Source organism: Trichomycterus rosablanca, chromosome 5 (assembly GCF_030014385.1).
Source record: "Trichomycterus rosablanca isolate fTriRos1 chromosome 5, fTriRos1.hap1, whole genome shotgun sequence".
NCBI lineage: Eukaryota > Metazoa > Chordata > Actinopteri > Siluriformes > Trichomycteridae > Trichomycterus > Trichomycterus rosablanca.
This window is the reverse complement of record NC_085992.1, coordinates 3,368,149-3,383,619: the sequence shown is the minus strand read 5'-3', so window position 1 is coordinate 3,383,619 and position 15,471 is coordinate 3,368,149.

Below are 15,471 nucleotides of genomic sequence, written 5' to 3'. Positions count from 1 at the left end.
AAAACCTCTTCATAAATGATAAATTGCTCACCTGAGATAAAGAAAACCTATCTTGTCCTGGCTTGGAGATCTTTCACATCCTCAACGATGAATCCAAACAAACTACACCTTTTCCGTTTAGCCACAGACGTCCTTTTCAAAATCCAGCAGGGTTTAATCATCTAAAAACGTGACAAAACTTTTAACGGAAAATCTCAACCAAAACTCTGCGTCAATTCTAATTGGTCCATTGTGTTTAATTGACATCCACATCTTCCGATTGTACACACTTTGGACGATGCATCGTAAAGCGAGACGTGTCACGTGAACGACAGCTCGAACGTAAGTGAAACCAAAAACACTGCTAAATGTTCTGTGTGTAAAAGTGAAAATAAAACCGTATATTACACAGTCTGAGCGTTGTTATTTAGATAGCTAGTTTAACCATGGTGCATTGAGATGTGTATTATTACTGCTTAGTTGTTTGAGAGGAGAAATGACGGTATCGTATTGGTATCGGTATCGGCAGATTTGCAGTATCGGTATTGGACATAAAAAAGTGGTATCGAGCCAGCCCTAATTAGAATGAGTTTATTTGTAATCTATTTTAGTTTTATGGTCTGGGTGTTAAAACTCTCTTCCAGTGATTGAGATCATTAGTCCAACTTCTGCTTTATTGTACTAATATATTAGAAGTTGTTTAGTCCTAGTAACTGAGTATCTCTGATACGCACTGTTGTTCTATAGTTTTCTTAATTCATATAATATTTATTTTTTTACGTAAATATTATACTGTATTTTCAAGCCATTAATCACAATATTGATTTATATTCGCATTAAAGAACTGGGAGAACTTGCGAGCTCGAATCTCAGCACTGTTAATGGCTGTCTGGCCCCCTACAAGTGAATGATCGGCTGGTCTGAGGGAGGGAAGGCTGGAGGGATTCCTCATTACTGCTGCAGTTACGACCTCTCCTGGCTGGTTGATGACGCTACACAGACGAGGGATAATGGGTATCAGTGCGGATCTCCGTAAGAACTCGCCTCATGCAGGTGAAAAGAAGCAGTCGACTAGTGCACACGTGTCAGTGGGGACGTGTGTTAGGTACGACCCTCCTCAGTCGTAAGTGGAGGTCTGCAGCAGTAGAGATAAAAAGTTAAACCTAAGAAAATGTGCTCAAACAATATCAGGTCAGCTGTCTGTTATTTTACTTTTTATTAAAAGTTATGTATTTGTTTGTTTGTGTATTAGGATTTTAACGTCATGTTTTACACTTTGGTTACATTCATGACAGGAACGGTAGTTACTCATTACACAAGATTCATCAGTTCACAAGGTTATATCAAACACAGTCATGGACGATTCAGTGTCTCCAATTCACCTCACTTGCACGTCTTTGGACTGTGGGAGGAAACCAGAGCACCCGGAGGAAACCCACGCGGACACGGGGAGAACGTGCAAACTCCACACAGAAAGGACCCGGATCGAACCCAGTCCTACAGGCGACAGTGCTACCCACTGTGCCGCCCTATAAGTTATATAAGTTTGAGCTTATTTAACTCATTAATTTCTGTATCATTAGCTTAAATAACATCAGTAAGAACTAATTTGTGGAATAAAATATCATATACATATTTATTTTATAGTTTTCATACTTTAACAAATATAAATTACATTTAACTTCTTGCATTTCATTTTGTAAACATTTTATTATTAAATAGTTTTAATGTGTTTGTGTTTCTTGTCTGAATTTAAAACGTTTTTATGAGTCTAAGCAGTTGATTTGATTGGTCTGGGTGTAAAACTCTCTCCCAGTGATTAAGACCATTAGTCCAACTTAAAATAATGCAGAAAAATAAAATAATGCAGAATCTGTTAGAAATTTGTATCAAATACTGTTACTTTACTTACGCTCGGGTGTCTTAACTTATGAGCAGTGACTAACCAACACAATAATATTCTAATGTCGTGCCAGATGAATAAACTCTAGTAATATTGTGCTGTATGAATTCCAATATGTTGCATTGACAGAAAATCATAATATTTAATATAATTTCAAAATTATTTTCATCACTTTCATCTCTGTGTGAGTCTGGGAAACCATAAACACAAGCCAGGAACACTTTGGAAAGGGCTCCGGTCCATCGTAGACCGGCTCTGAGACCGGCTTTTGGTTGCGGCCTGTAAAGTTCCACTGATAAAAATGTTAAGTATTGTTTTGTATGTGTGACTTCACACCGCACTCATTCATACCTCGTTCATAAGCCCTTCAGCCTTATCAGAGTGGCACTGGGTCTGGAGTGCCAGTCTGTCCACATAATCACTTTCACACATACGGGTAGTTAAGAGCAGCCAATCTACCTAATGACATGCTTTGGTATCCATGCCAGATTGCTCACCGACACTGAGAGGCTCAATTAAAGTTCTTTGGTCATTTAGTGTTTGTTTTGATGGATCCAATTGCAGATAGAAGGTGTCAGCAGTTGCCATACCAGACCTGGCACAGTTTATATGCCGGATGCCCTTCCTGGCACTGTCTGGACTTGGGTCCGGCACTGAGAGTGCACTGACAGGTGCACCTCCCAGTGTTTTTAGGCTGTACACTTTGTTTCCCCTCCATCCCTCATTGATCAATAAAAAGATACCCCCACAGGACCCAAATGTTGACCAAACTTGATTGGTGGACTGCAATGACACTAGGTCTGAATTACAAGGCACACCTGGATGAACGCCAGTGCCAGACCAACACTGTCTATGTGGATGCCCGACTGGCCGATAGCACAGCTGGGGATGCGAACCATGGATCCCTGCAGTAGTGGGCCAGCACACTGCAATGAGCCGCTAGCTTGCCAAGAACTAATAAGAGTGGCGCCGCCAGTTTGATGTTCCAGAATGCCATGCGTCACTCTCATGAGGGCTGGTGGTGCGGTTACTCTGGCGTCTCCCAGGATGCTCCACATCGCCTGGTAAAATAATGTAATTGAATTGTAAATAATAGAGTTAATATGGAAATTGATGGAGTTTAACTGTACTGTTGTACGTAATGATGGTGTGATTTATGTTAGTCTACCGTTTTGATGGATTGTGTTGCATTTTGGGAAGCTTAACCCTGAGTTGCACATAAAGTCAGTCTTGGAATAGACTCCTGCTCCACCCGTCCAATAAAAGAGCATGAAAGTGATTTCCTCTGGTCTGGGCTTGCTCTTGATTTGAATGGTTGACGCCAGTATACACCGATCAACCATAACATTAAAACCACCTCCTTGTTTCTACACTCACTGTCCATTTTATCAGCTCCACTTACCATATAGAAGCACTTTGTAGTTCTACAATTACTGACTGTAGTCCATCTGTCTCCTTTCATGCTGTTCTTCAATGGTCAGGACCCCCACAGGACCACTACAGAGCAGGTATTATTTAGGTGGTGGATCATTCTCAGCTCAGCAGTGACACTGACATGGTGGTGGTGTGTTAGTGTGTGTTGTGCTGTATGAGTGGATAAGACACAGCAGCGCTTCTGGAGTTTTTAAACACCTCACTGTCAGTGATGGACTGAGAATGGTTCACCAACCAAATATATCAAATATATCCAGCCAACAGCGCCCCGTGGGCAGCGTCCTGTGACCATTGATGAAGATCTAGAAGACGACCAACTCAAACAGCAGCAATAGATGAGCGATCGTCTCTGACTTTACATCTACAAGGTGGAACAACTAGGTAGGAGTGTCTAATAGAGTGGACAGTGAGTGGACACGGTATTTAAAAACTCCAGCAGCACTGCTGTGTCTGATCCACTCCCACCAGCACAACACACACTAACACACCACCACCATGTCAGTGTCACTGCAGTGCTGAGAATGATCCACCACCTAAATAACACCTGCTCTGTGGGGGTCCTGTGGGGGTCCTGACCATTGAAGAACAGCATGAAAGCAGGTTAAAAAATATGTAGAGAAACAGATGGACTACAGTCAGTAATTGTAGAACTACATAGTGTTTTTATATGGTAAGTGGAGCTGATAAAATGTGCAGTGAGTGTAGAAACAAGGAGGTGGTTTTAATGTTTTGGCTGATCAGTGTACTTTATAATATGAATGAACCCTTACTTTGTAAATACACTGAACATCTAAATCACATCTATTTTATTTTATTTCAGTTTGTTCTTGTGATGGAATCCGGATCTGGAGTGAGTACGGCAAAGCGTGTACTGGATCTCTGGAACAGATACAAAACACACCAGCACAAAAACACAGAGGACATAACAGTGCATGATTATTATTTTTTTTTACTTGTACATGTATTTTTAATATTATAATATAATTATTTATTTAGTTTGTTTTTTTATGCACTTTATATTAGAATTGATTAGAAATGCAGTAGCTGTACTGAGGGCGGTTTGGGGCAGCAGTCCAGTGCTCAGGCTTTGACCGAATATTTAAGGGGTTTCTATCGACACCTAGTGGATCTCTGATACAAAACACTTCAATCACAGCTTTTCTAGTGGTTTATTCGATCACTTTTATACAAAACACACAAAGGTTTTCATATTTATTTAAATACTACCTTGATGTATAGTCTTTTTTTAAAGCTGCCTTATGAGATGAACCCTCTCATTTAACCATTTAATCTGGTATCATTATTAAGCATTAGAACATTCTGAGATAAAATCAGATATCAGTGGAAATCTCATTACAGATTCTTATTTCTTCTCTGATGATTTTTCTGCTCACTGCTGTTTAATTAAGCAGCAGTAATGAAATCTGTAATTCTGGTTAATACACTTCACTTCAGATCTCCATCTTCATCCACAGTGCGGGGTGTTTAAGTCTGACAGTCTGGGGTTCAGCAGTGGAACGACTGAATAAAATCCTAAATATACACAATAATAATATTACAATCGATATAATAAAGCTTTACTGTGTTCTGCTCACATGTGTAACAGTGATTAAATTGTGAATATTTATGTTTAGATTTAGAGAAAGCTACCGAGGGTCTATATGGATCATTTACATCTTTATAAAAGTTTTAAGGTTTAAGCTTTAAAGTTTCACCTTTCTTTGACAGCTTTTACATTTTTAACAGAATTACCATATATTTTATTTATTTATTTAAATATAAATTATGTATTTAAATGAATAATATTATCAATAACATTATAATAAGTAGTAGTAGTAGAATGAGTAGTTGTAGTAATAGTAGTTTTGGATGTAGAAGTAGAATTTGTTAAACTTTATGCAACACTTTTTTATTTATTTATTATATGCATTATTCAACGCAGCATATCAAATATAAAATATTATCTAAAGACAGAAATGATAAACCTACTGTACAAATAATAAAAAGTCATTCATTAAAATAAAACGATTTTTTCACAGTATACATTAAATACATTATTCTACTTCATCTATTATTATTATTATTATTATTATTATTATTATTATTATTTTATCATAATACTCTCTGGTTATTATTATTATTATTATTATTATTATTTTATCATAATACTCTCTGGTTATTATTATTATTATTATTATTATTATTATTATTATTATTATTATTATTATTATTACTACTACTACTAGTACTACTACTTCAAAATAAGCCCTAAAAATCAAACGCTTTTAAACGTTGATTAAATTGACAATCATTACCAATTAAAATTAAGGATTAAAATAAAAGACTGAAGATGAAAATTTTAGACTCCTCTGTGATAAAAGGTTATATAATAATATTTATATGGACAGCCAGTTCTTTTACATGTTCAGTCCAAAATCCTCACCGGCTTCTTCACCCAGAACCCTCCACACAAACACAAAACCAAAATAAAAAATTTTAACCTAAAAAATAGATCAAATATAGAAAACACAGCTAGTTACAATAATCAGATAATCATTACTGGTTTTTCAAAAAATACAGGACAGGCAAATAAATACATTAAATATAAAGAGGTGAAGTAAATGTAAAATAAAGAAGATATTTATAAAGTAAAGAGAAACCCGAGCAGAATGTACAGATGCATTTCTGTCTGTCTCTGTAATGAAACTGTAATGAAAACAAGGAGGAGAAACATTTTCATTTCCTCTCTGTGATGAATCTGTAGTTTAACCAGCATGAAATGATTAATGATCTATCAGCTGTGATCGGTGGAATGAGGATTTTATAATGAAAATATACTAATTAAAACGGGCTTATTGTTGGTCAGTATGCACTGATTTATAGTGGTCAGTTATTACTTTATTTTTTGCTGTTTTGTCTTTTGGTGTTTGAGTGTTTTTATCTAAAGCAGAACACGGTTCGATTTTATTGATGGATGAATTTAGGAAACCGAATCAGCCACTCACACAGCCTCCCAACTATCTGTAATATCTATGTAATAATATTTTAGTAGTGAAAATAATAATAATCTAATATTAATACACTATTAATAAACATGTAAAAATATTTGAAACCAATGTGAACATTTAAATACTCAAACTGCTTCAGTTTTTTTGTTTGTTTTAGTCAATGTAAAAAAGTAAAGATATAAAGAAATGCACATTACTGACAGACTGGTTGATGAAAAATGTTTGAGGAATTTCACTGTGCAAAATCAACACATTTCTTTTTACATGTTTCTAGATGTGGCTGTTTTTCGTGTTTTGCTTTTGTTAAATGTTTTGTTAAAAAAGACGTGAGATTTATTTTAAGGTCTTGTTGCTTACTGATGGCACATTACTGATCCTGATCCTGATCCACTCGGGATCAGTGCAGTGTGCACATTATAACACCACCACTGCTGCACTGTTGGGGAGGGGGTTATGGGGGGTATGGGGGGGTGTTAGCTCTATGACCTGGTAATTGCGGCCTTTGGACAGATGGCATTATCCAGGCTCAGAGTTGGAGCCACTGGAAATTATTGTAGCCAAAAGAGTCTGAGAGAGAAAGAAGAGAGAGAGAGAGAGAGAGAGAGAGAGAGAGAGAGAGAGAGAGAGAGAGAGAGAGAGAGAGAACTGGGTTTTTCTCAAGTTCATCTATTTTAATAATAATAATAATAAACATAATAATAATGACGATAATAATAATTATAAAAATATTTATATTCCTATTATTAATAATAATATTACTGACAAAAGGAGTGGTAATAATAATAATACAACTAATAATAATAATAATAATAATAATAATAATAATAAGAGTGATAATAATAAACATAATAATAAGAAAAAATAATAAAGGCGATGATAATAGTTTTAAAAAACATTTATATGATTATTATTATAAAAATAATAATAAAAAAATTAAAAAAATGACAAAAGCAATAATAATAATAATAATAATAATAATAATAATAAGAGTGATATAATAAACATAACATTAAGAAAAAATAATAAAGGTGATGATAATTATAAAAATATTCATAATAACAATAATAATAGTAACAATAATAATAATAATAATTAATAATAATAATAATAATAATAATAATAATAATAATAATAATAATAATAAAAATAACCTACAATTGTTCCAGGTATTTTTCTCAGGTTTTAGAGACCGCACAGACGTGGTTCAATGTTGTAACTCTAGTTTTAAAAAAGTAATGTTAGCATTTAAATAAAATAATATTATAGGCCTAAAAGACATTTGTTTCGTTTTATATTTCATTAGATTTATTTATTTATTTATTTATTTATTTATTTATTTATTTATTTATTTATTTATTTATTTATTTATTTATTTGTTTGTTTGTTTGTTTGTTTGTTTGTTTGTTTTAAGGCATGTGGATGTAATTGAAGCTTTTAATCTTTAAGTTCAATCTTTTTAGTTCTTAAAGTTTGGCTAAAATAACATGAATAGTTTCTAATTTTATCATTATTATTATTGTATGTTTAGTTAGAATATCTGTGTGATGATTATTTTGCTCTGGTTCGGGCTAGTTAGAGCTCAGGTGCGCGCTCCCGTCACTGTGAGATCTCTCAGCGCGCTCCCGTCACTGTAAAATGTTTTAACGCTTAACTGAATTCCCAAAATTCATAAAACTGATAATGTTTAATAAAGCGAAGGAATAATTTGTTTAATTATTCATAATTATTAATAATTCATGTAAATAAATTAGCGACGTTTGGTGACTTTGTCTGTTTTTCCCTACAATAATATAATAATAAAATAACAATAAAATAATAAAAATAATTTAATAAAGACGTGATGTGTATTAGTCTCCACTTCCACTGTGTAAACATATAAATAAATTAGACTTAATTAGACGTTTTATTTATCTGTGGCCAAAAAGTTAAATGCGGCTGTCTAATCATTATTGTGAAATATTAAAAATGGCAGTAAAACACCAATTTATGTCTAAAACTATTCCAGTTCCATTCCATGTTTATTTATTTATTTAGTTCGTTCGTTCATTATTTGTTTGATTGTTTATGACATTCCAATAATTGAAAAATATATTATGCATGAATTTACACTTAATAATTAAAGAAACAAAATAAAGAACAATACAAAAGTTTGTATTTTTATATGATTTTTTAAATAAAATAGTGGGCATGTTATTGCACACTTGACCACAATTGACTTTTGAAGTGCAGTGACAAGGTCATCAGCCTCTCTCTGCCCTACAATCTAAACCAGTATATCACTATCACTATTACCATAATACCAGTATAAAACCAATTTTCAAATGTTCTGCTTCTTCTATATCATTGAACCATCAAGTCACAACAGTACCGAGTTCAGAAATATTAGAGACACTAAGAAAAAAGGCCCTGAGACCTTCATAAAATCCACACCAAAACAAGAAGCGCAGTTTAGGGTCTCATATCAGGATTATCAAAAACATCCAGCATTTAGTTACTCTACCTTCAATTATCATCCAGCAGGTCTCAACAATAATATAGTCAATCACTCTTTAAATGAGCGTACTGTAATTATTTGGAGAGTCAGTACAGAGGCCACAGACAGCCGAGTGTTCCACCTATAACCGGAGCGGTTCCTGAGCTGAGATGTTCGCTTCTGCTGCAGGACAAAATCAAACTGCGTCAAAATATCTTTTCTTGTCCCGGCCTGAATATCTGACACAACAGGCATGAATGCGTTTCAGGTCCATAGATGTGATCCTACTCATGTTTAGATTCCTTTAGTTTTATTCTTTTATTGTATTGTACACGTTATTTTTATTCATCTTATCTCTTTTATTCATTTTTATTAATCTCATTTTCTTCCTTAACCCCATTCCTCCCAACAGACACAGCCAATCACGTCCACCTCCATGCACGGACGGTCAACAGCACCGCTGGGATTCGAACCCAGAACTCAGGATCAGTTAGAAAAATGTCCTAAAATGTTCTGATGCTACATGTCGGAGCCCACTGAGAATCTGTGTGGAGGTGGGATGGGTTTGATTGCATAAACATATTCTTTTTTGTCACTTTTAAACGTTACTTTATTTATTTATTCTCTAATTTATTTGTTTGTTTTTGGAAAATGTGTCAGTTTGCCTTCTCTCTTTAATCAGTAAAAATATATATAAAGGCAAAACTTTTTTAAATTATTAAATTATTTATTTGTTTTGCTTGTTTGTATGTTTTTGGAAAACATACATACATACATACATTATGTTTTTTGCCAGTTTGCCTACTCTCTATAGTCAGTAAAAATATATAAAGGCAAAACCTTTATTTATTTATTTACGTATTTATTTGTTTGCTTGTTTGTTTGTTTACTTGTTTATTAATTAATTAATTTATTTATTTGTTTGCTTGTTTGTTTTTTGGAAAATGTGCCAGTTTGCCCACTCTCTTTATTTAGTAAAAATATATGCAATGCAAAATTGTTTTATTTACTTTATTTATTTATTTACATATTTACTTATTTGTTTATTTACTTGTTTATTTATTAATTAATTTATTTATTTGTTTGTTTGTATGTCTTTGGAAAATGTGCCAGTTTGCTTTCTGTCTTCAATAAAAATGGATAAAGGCAAAACTTTTTATTAATTTATTTATTTATTTACGTATTTATTTCTTTGTTTATTTCTTTGTTTATTTATTAATTTATTTATTTCTATGTTTTGCTTGTTTGTATGTTTTTGGAAAATGAGCCAGTTTGCCTTCTCTCTTTAGTCAGTAAAATATATAAAGGCAAAACTTTTTATTTACTTTATTTATGTACTTATTTATTTACGTAATTATTTATTTGTTTATTTCTTTGTTTATTTATTTTATTTGTTTGTTTGTTTGTTTTTTGTATGTTTTTGGACAATGTGCCAGTTTGCCTACTCTTTTCGGTCAGTAAAAATGGATAAAGGCAAAACTTGTTTATTTACTTTATTTATTTACTTTTAATGTTTATTTATTTGTTTGTTTTTGGAAAATGTGCCAGTTGGCCTTCTGTGCTTTAACATAATCAGATAGCTAGTTTAATATAATTTAAAATAACTAGTAAAAATTACTAAAGAGCCTGATCGGGTTCATTGGCTGCTAAATACATTACAGCAGTGGTTCCCAAACATTTTAGGGTCTGTACCTTCCACTCCTGTTTAAATAACAGCCCAAAAACTCGAGCCTTACAATGATCTTCATATTATGTTCAAACAAGAACAATTATTATAATTTTCTGTTCTGTGAGTTGACTACAATGATGTATGACTGACTACTGTAGGTGAGCTTTGATTAATTGGTCTCCTGTTCAGGCTCTGTTCCCTTCATGCATCAGATTTCTGGACAAACTTTAGACCCACCAAAATCCAAAATTGTGTTAAATACAGAATCCACCTTTGGAAACCACTGGTTCAGACGTAAAACCTTTCCTACCTTGGTTAGGTGTGTTTTTGGATTTGGAGCCAGATAAAAAGTGGGCTGACTCGGAGTCCCCGGGAAGAACCCTTGGTCTAGACAATTCCTTTTGCAATAGGAAAGTGTCGTAGGAGTTGACTGTCTGCCCCCTTTTCTTCATTATTGAACCCTTTCAGCTCACCAAACCGGCCGTTCACCTCTCCATCAGACTGGTGCGAGCGGCCAAAGCAAACCGGCGGAGGAAAAATGTAGGCCACAGAGATGTGGAGAGGTTTATTTTGGCAGGCCGGATCACTCCCACATTACTCACGTCTTCCTCGCTGCTCAGCTCACTGACATGAGAGACTGTAAATGCAGAAACACTTACGCGCTGCTGCGGGGCCGCTGTGTGAAGACAGATAGGATTTTAATTTGATTTAGAGGAACCTTGTTTCTTTGGCAGGTAAGGAACGAGTGCTGGTGTTTTAGCAAAATCTGCTACTATCATCATACGTATCACTGGGAAAAGGGTTGCACTGCTTGTACTCCATTTAAATCTGATTATTTCACTAAAACAGGCTGCTGTACTGCTGCTCGTCTCTAAAATGCCTCTAGTCATAAGTTTAGATGTGACAGGTTGATTTTCAGACTTAAACGAACAATACTGTCATATTGCAGACAAGCGGCAAGTGGCATCAAGTTAAGTAACCTCTCCTGAATTTGGTTACTTAGCCTTAGCATGCTTCAGCAGTTGTTTATTTTTTAGGACTTTAACATTATGTTTTACACTTTGGTTACATTCATGACAGGGACGGTAGTTACTCATTACACAAAGTTCATTAGTGTCTCCAATTCACCTCACTTGCACGTCTTTGGACTGTGGGAAGAAACCGGAGCACCCGGAGGAAACCCACGCAGACACAGGGAGAACATGCAAACTCCACACAGAAAGGACCTGGACCGCCCCACCTGGGATCAAACCCAGGACCTTCTTGCTGTGGGAGCAGTTGTAGCCTGGTGGTTAAGGTATTGGACTAGTAAGCCAAAGGTTGCTGGTTCAAACCCCATCCTGCCAGATTGCCACTGTTGGGCCCTTGAGCAAGGCTCTTAACCCTCAATTGCTTGGACTGTATACTGTAAGTCGCTTTGGATAAAAGCGTCAGCTAAATGCCGAAAATGTAAATGTGGAGCGACAGTGCTAGCCACCGTGCCGCCCTTCAGTAGTTGATGTGGTGTTGTTTTGGGTTTTTGTAAGCTGTGTTTTTGTCCCAGAGATGAAATCATCTGTGTGAAAACTGAACCCGAATTAATTTCGGTGTGTAAAGTCGACTCCAAGGCTTTAAATTTGTACTTCATTTGTATATTTTAACTATTGGAGCTACCTGTTTAGTTTTAAAGTAACATTTTAGCTAACTAACTACCTCTGTTCAGGGAGTCATAGTATTAATTAGAAGGGTCAGACCCCCCAACCTTCCCCCATAATTCGAACCATGATTAAGGGCCATCATTGTGCCACATCTACTCCCATTGCTAAGGCAAACATAGAAAACAAGAAGAATTAAGAAATTCTTTTCGGGAAGACATAATTAGAATTGTATGGTCATGTGTGGTGGCACGGTGGCTCGGTGGGTAGCACTGTCGCCTCACAGCAAGGCGGTCCGGGTCCTTTCTGTGTGGAGTTTGCATGTTCTCCCCGTGTCTGCATGGATTTTTTCCGGGTGCTCCGGCTTCAGGTTAATTGGAGACACTGAATTGCCCTGTAGGTGAATGGGTGTGTGTATGTGTGTGTGTCTGCTCTGTGATGGACTGGCGCCCCATCCTGGGTGTTATTGTGCCCATCCAGGGTGTTACTGTGCCTGAGCTCTGCACCTCACTTTACATGTTATTAATGGTAAAACAATTCTCAGTAAACTACGTTCATCTAAAGAAACAGCGGTGCAGCGGCCTAATGTGCTAGCTAAGATCTCAGCTCCACTATCTGGTACCTACACAGCAGTGGCGGCTGCTGGTCTTTCAAAGAGGGGAAGCTCATTGTCGGCTTACATCATAAAATTTGTCAATTTATTTACACATAAATTTTGCCCTCTGTTCCTTTTACAAGAAAATGGCCTGAAATGGGTTGCAGCAGTTTGTCTTTCGACTTCACTCGCAAAATCCGCGATGGGACTGAAGCTCCCAGTGATTAAGTGACTAATGAAGTGTATTGCTTTGGAAAGTCCCTATTTGTCATGCCAATAAAGCTTCTTTTGAGTTTGAGTTTGAGAAGTGACGGTGTAGCGCTCAAACTAGCTGTCAATCGAAACGGGATTCAGCCTTTCCACTGATCCTCCAATCATCTTGCAGAAGCTCAGCGTCCAGACCCGCCCACAGCTCCATTCACCCCCAGAGACGCTCAGCGTCCGGGGGCGGGACAAAATCGAGGCATTTGTCCAATGACCGGCGAGTTTCGGAGCATAAAAAAAAAAACCTCAACGCAGTCCCATAGAAGTGAAGAGACGCTCAGCTTCTGCGGGCAAATGCATTGACGCTACGGGAATGTATGAGTTAAGTTAATTAGCTGATTCTGAACAAACTCGTCTTCGAGATATACGTGTTCTAACGCATTTGTAGTCAATGAAATGTTAACACAACTGTACATATTTGACCATTTAATTTTGGACATTTTAGGGGAAGCGGAGGCTGTCTTAGAGAAATCGCCACTGCTACACAGACATGATTGGCTGTGTCTGAGGGTGGACATGTCGAAGGGATTATCCATTGCTGCTGCAATTGCGGCTTCTGCTGGCTGGTTGATGCCGCCTGAACACTGATGGGGAATAACAGAGAGCAGTGCGTGAATCTTCATGTGTTACTAACCCCTGAGTGAACCCAACTCTGGCAGGTGAAAAGAAGCGGTTGGCTACTACACACTAAGCGAGGTCTGCAGCAGTGAGGAGTGATATATCTGGGTAATTGGATATGACTAAATTGAAAGATGAATGGGAAGAATGACTGAGGAACTTCACAATCATAAACTGTAGACCTGGCATCCACATCCTGCAGCCCACCAGCCATGTGTGATCTGCTCAACATAAAAGTACTGCACATGTGCCATACATCTATTTTTTGCAAGGCTGGCATTTGGCCAAGTCCATTGGCTCTGCTGATATAGAACCACAACATCCCTCCAATCCTCCCATTCAGTCAAAACCAGCGATCAAGCTGTACCTGTTAGGTTCCAAACACCTGCCACAGTGTCGACACCCTCAAGCGTATTTTGTTTTTGACCTTCCCAGACTATGCTGAGGGTAGATTGGCTGATAAACTGCCCCTGTGAGGTGTGAGCTACTAAATAAAGGGGTAAATTTGGAGTGCCCTGAAATAAATTGGTGTCCAGTGCACACTTTAGAGGGAGGGTATCCCCTGTACCTGTACCTAGTACCCTTTTTGACAGCCTGTAGTAACTTAATCTTATATAAACTGATCAACCATAACATTAAAAGCACCTCCTTGTTTCTACACTCACTGTCCATTTTATCAGCTCCAGTTCTACAATTACTGACTGTAGTCCATCCCCTTTCATGCTGTTATTCAATGGTCAGGACCACCACAGAGCAGGTATTATTTAGGTGGTGGATCATTCTCAGCACTGCAGTGACACTGACATGGTGGTGGTGTGTTAGTGTGTGTTGTGCTGGTATGAGTGAATCAGACACAGCAGTGCTGCTGGAGTTTTTAAACACCTCACTGTCACTGCTGGACTGAGAATAATCCACCAATCAAAAATATCCAGCCAACAGCACCCCGTGTGCAGCGTCCTGTGACCACTGATGAAGGTCTAGAAGATGACCGACTCAAACGGCAGCAATAGATGAGCGATCGTCTCTGACTTTACATCTGCAAGGTGGACCAACTAGGTAGGAGTGTCTAATAGAGTGGACAGTGAGTGGACACAGTGTTTAAAAACTCCAGCAGCACTGCTGTGTCTGATCCACTCACTGCAGTGCTGAGATCATCCACCACCCGAATAATACCTGCTCTGTGGTGGTCCTGTGGGGGTCCTGACCATTATAGAACAGAGTGAAAGCAGGTTAAAAAAATATGTAGAGAAACAGATGGACTACAGTCAGTAATTGTAGAACTACAAAGTGCTTCTATATAGTAAGTGGAGCTGATAAAATGGACAGTGAGTGTAGAAACAAGGAGGTGGTTTTAATGTTATGGCTGACTATTTGACCCCCCCTTCCCCAGGACTTTAACCCATAAAGTCCATGCAAATGCCTGACCGGCCGATAGCACTACTGAGATCTGTACCTGGAGCTTCAGATGTCAGCAATGCTGTGCCACCCGAGCCCTCAGTTTAACTCTCTCATATTGATGTTTTGCATTTCTGTAGTCGGTGTTGTTGAGACATATCCACATAAATCTGCACCCATGATAGAGGAGCACGGTAAAACCCGCTCGGAATTCTGACATACAGTAATCAAAATATCAGGACCTGAATGATTGCCCGGTCGCTGGTGAAACGACCCAGGCGAATCAAGCAGCGAATGAAATCGTCAAACCTTTTGAACAATGATGTATGACTGAGGAAGTGAGCGAAGCTAAATAATCATTCACTCACTGAATTATTCATTTTCAGGCTTGGATGTGTGGCCTTTTGGATGTGTAGTTGGGGGGCAGCGCAGGAAATAATTACCCAGCAGGGGCACTGCGTGGCTCTGTGTTATAGCGGGATTATGGGAAAGGACACGC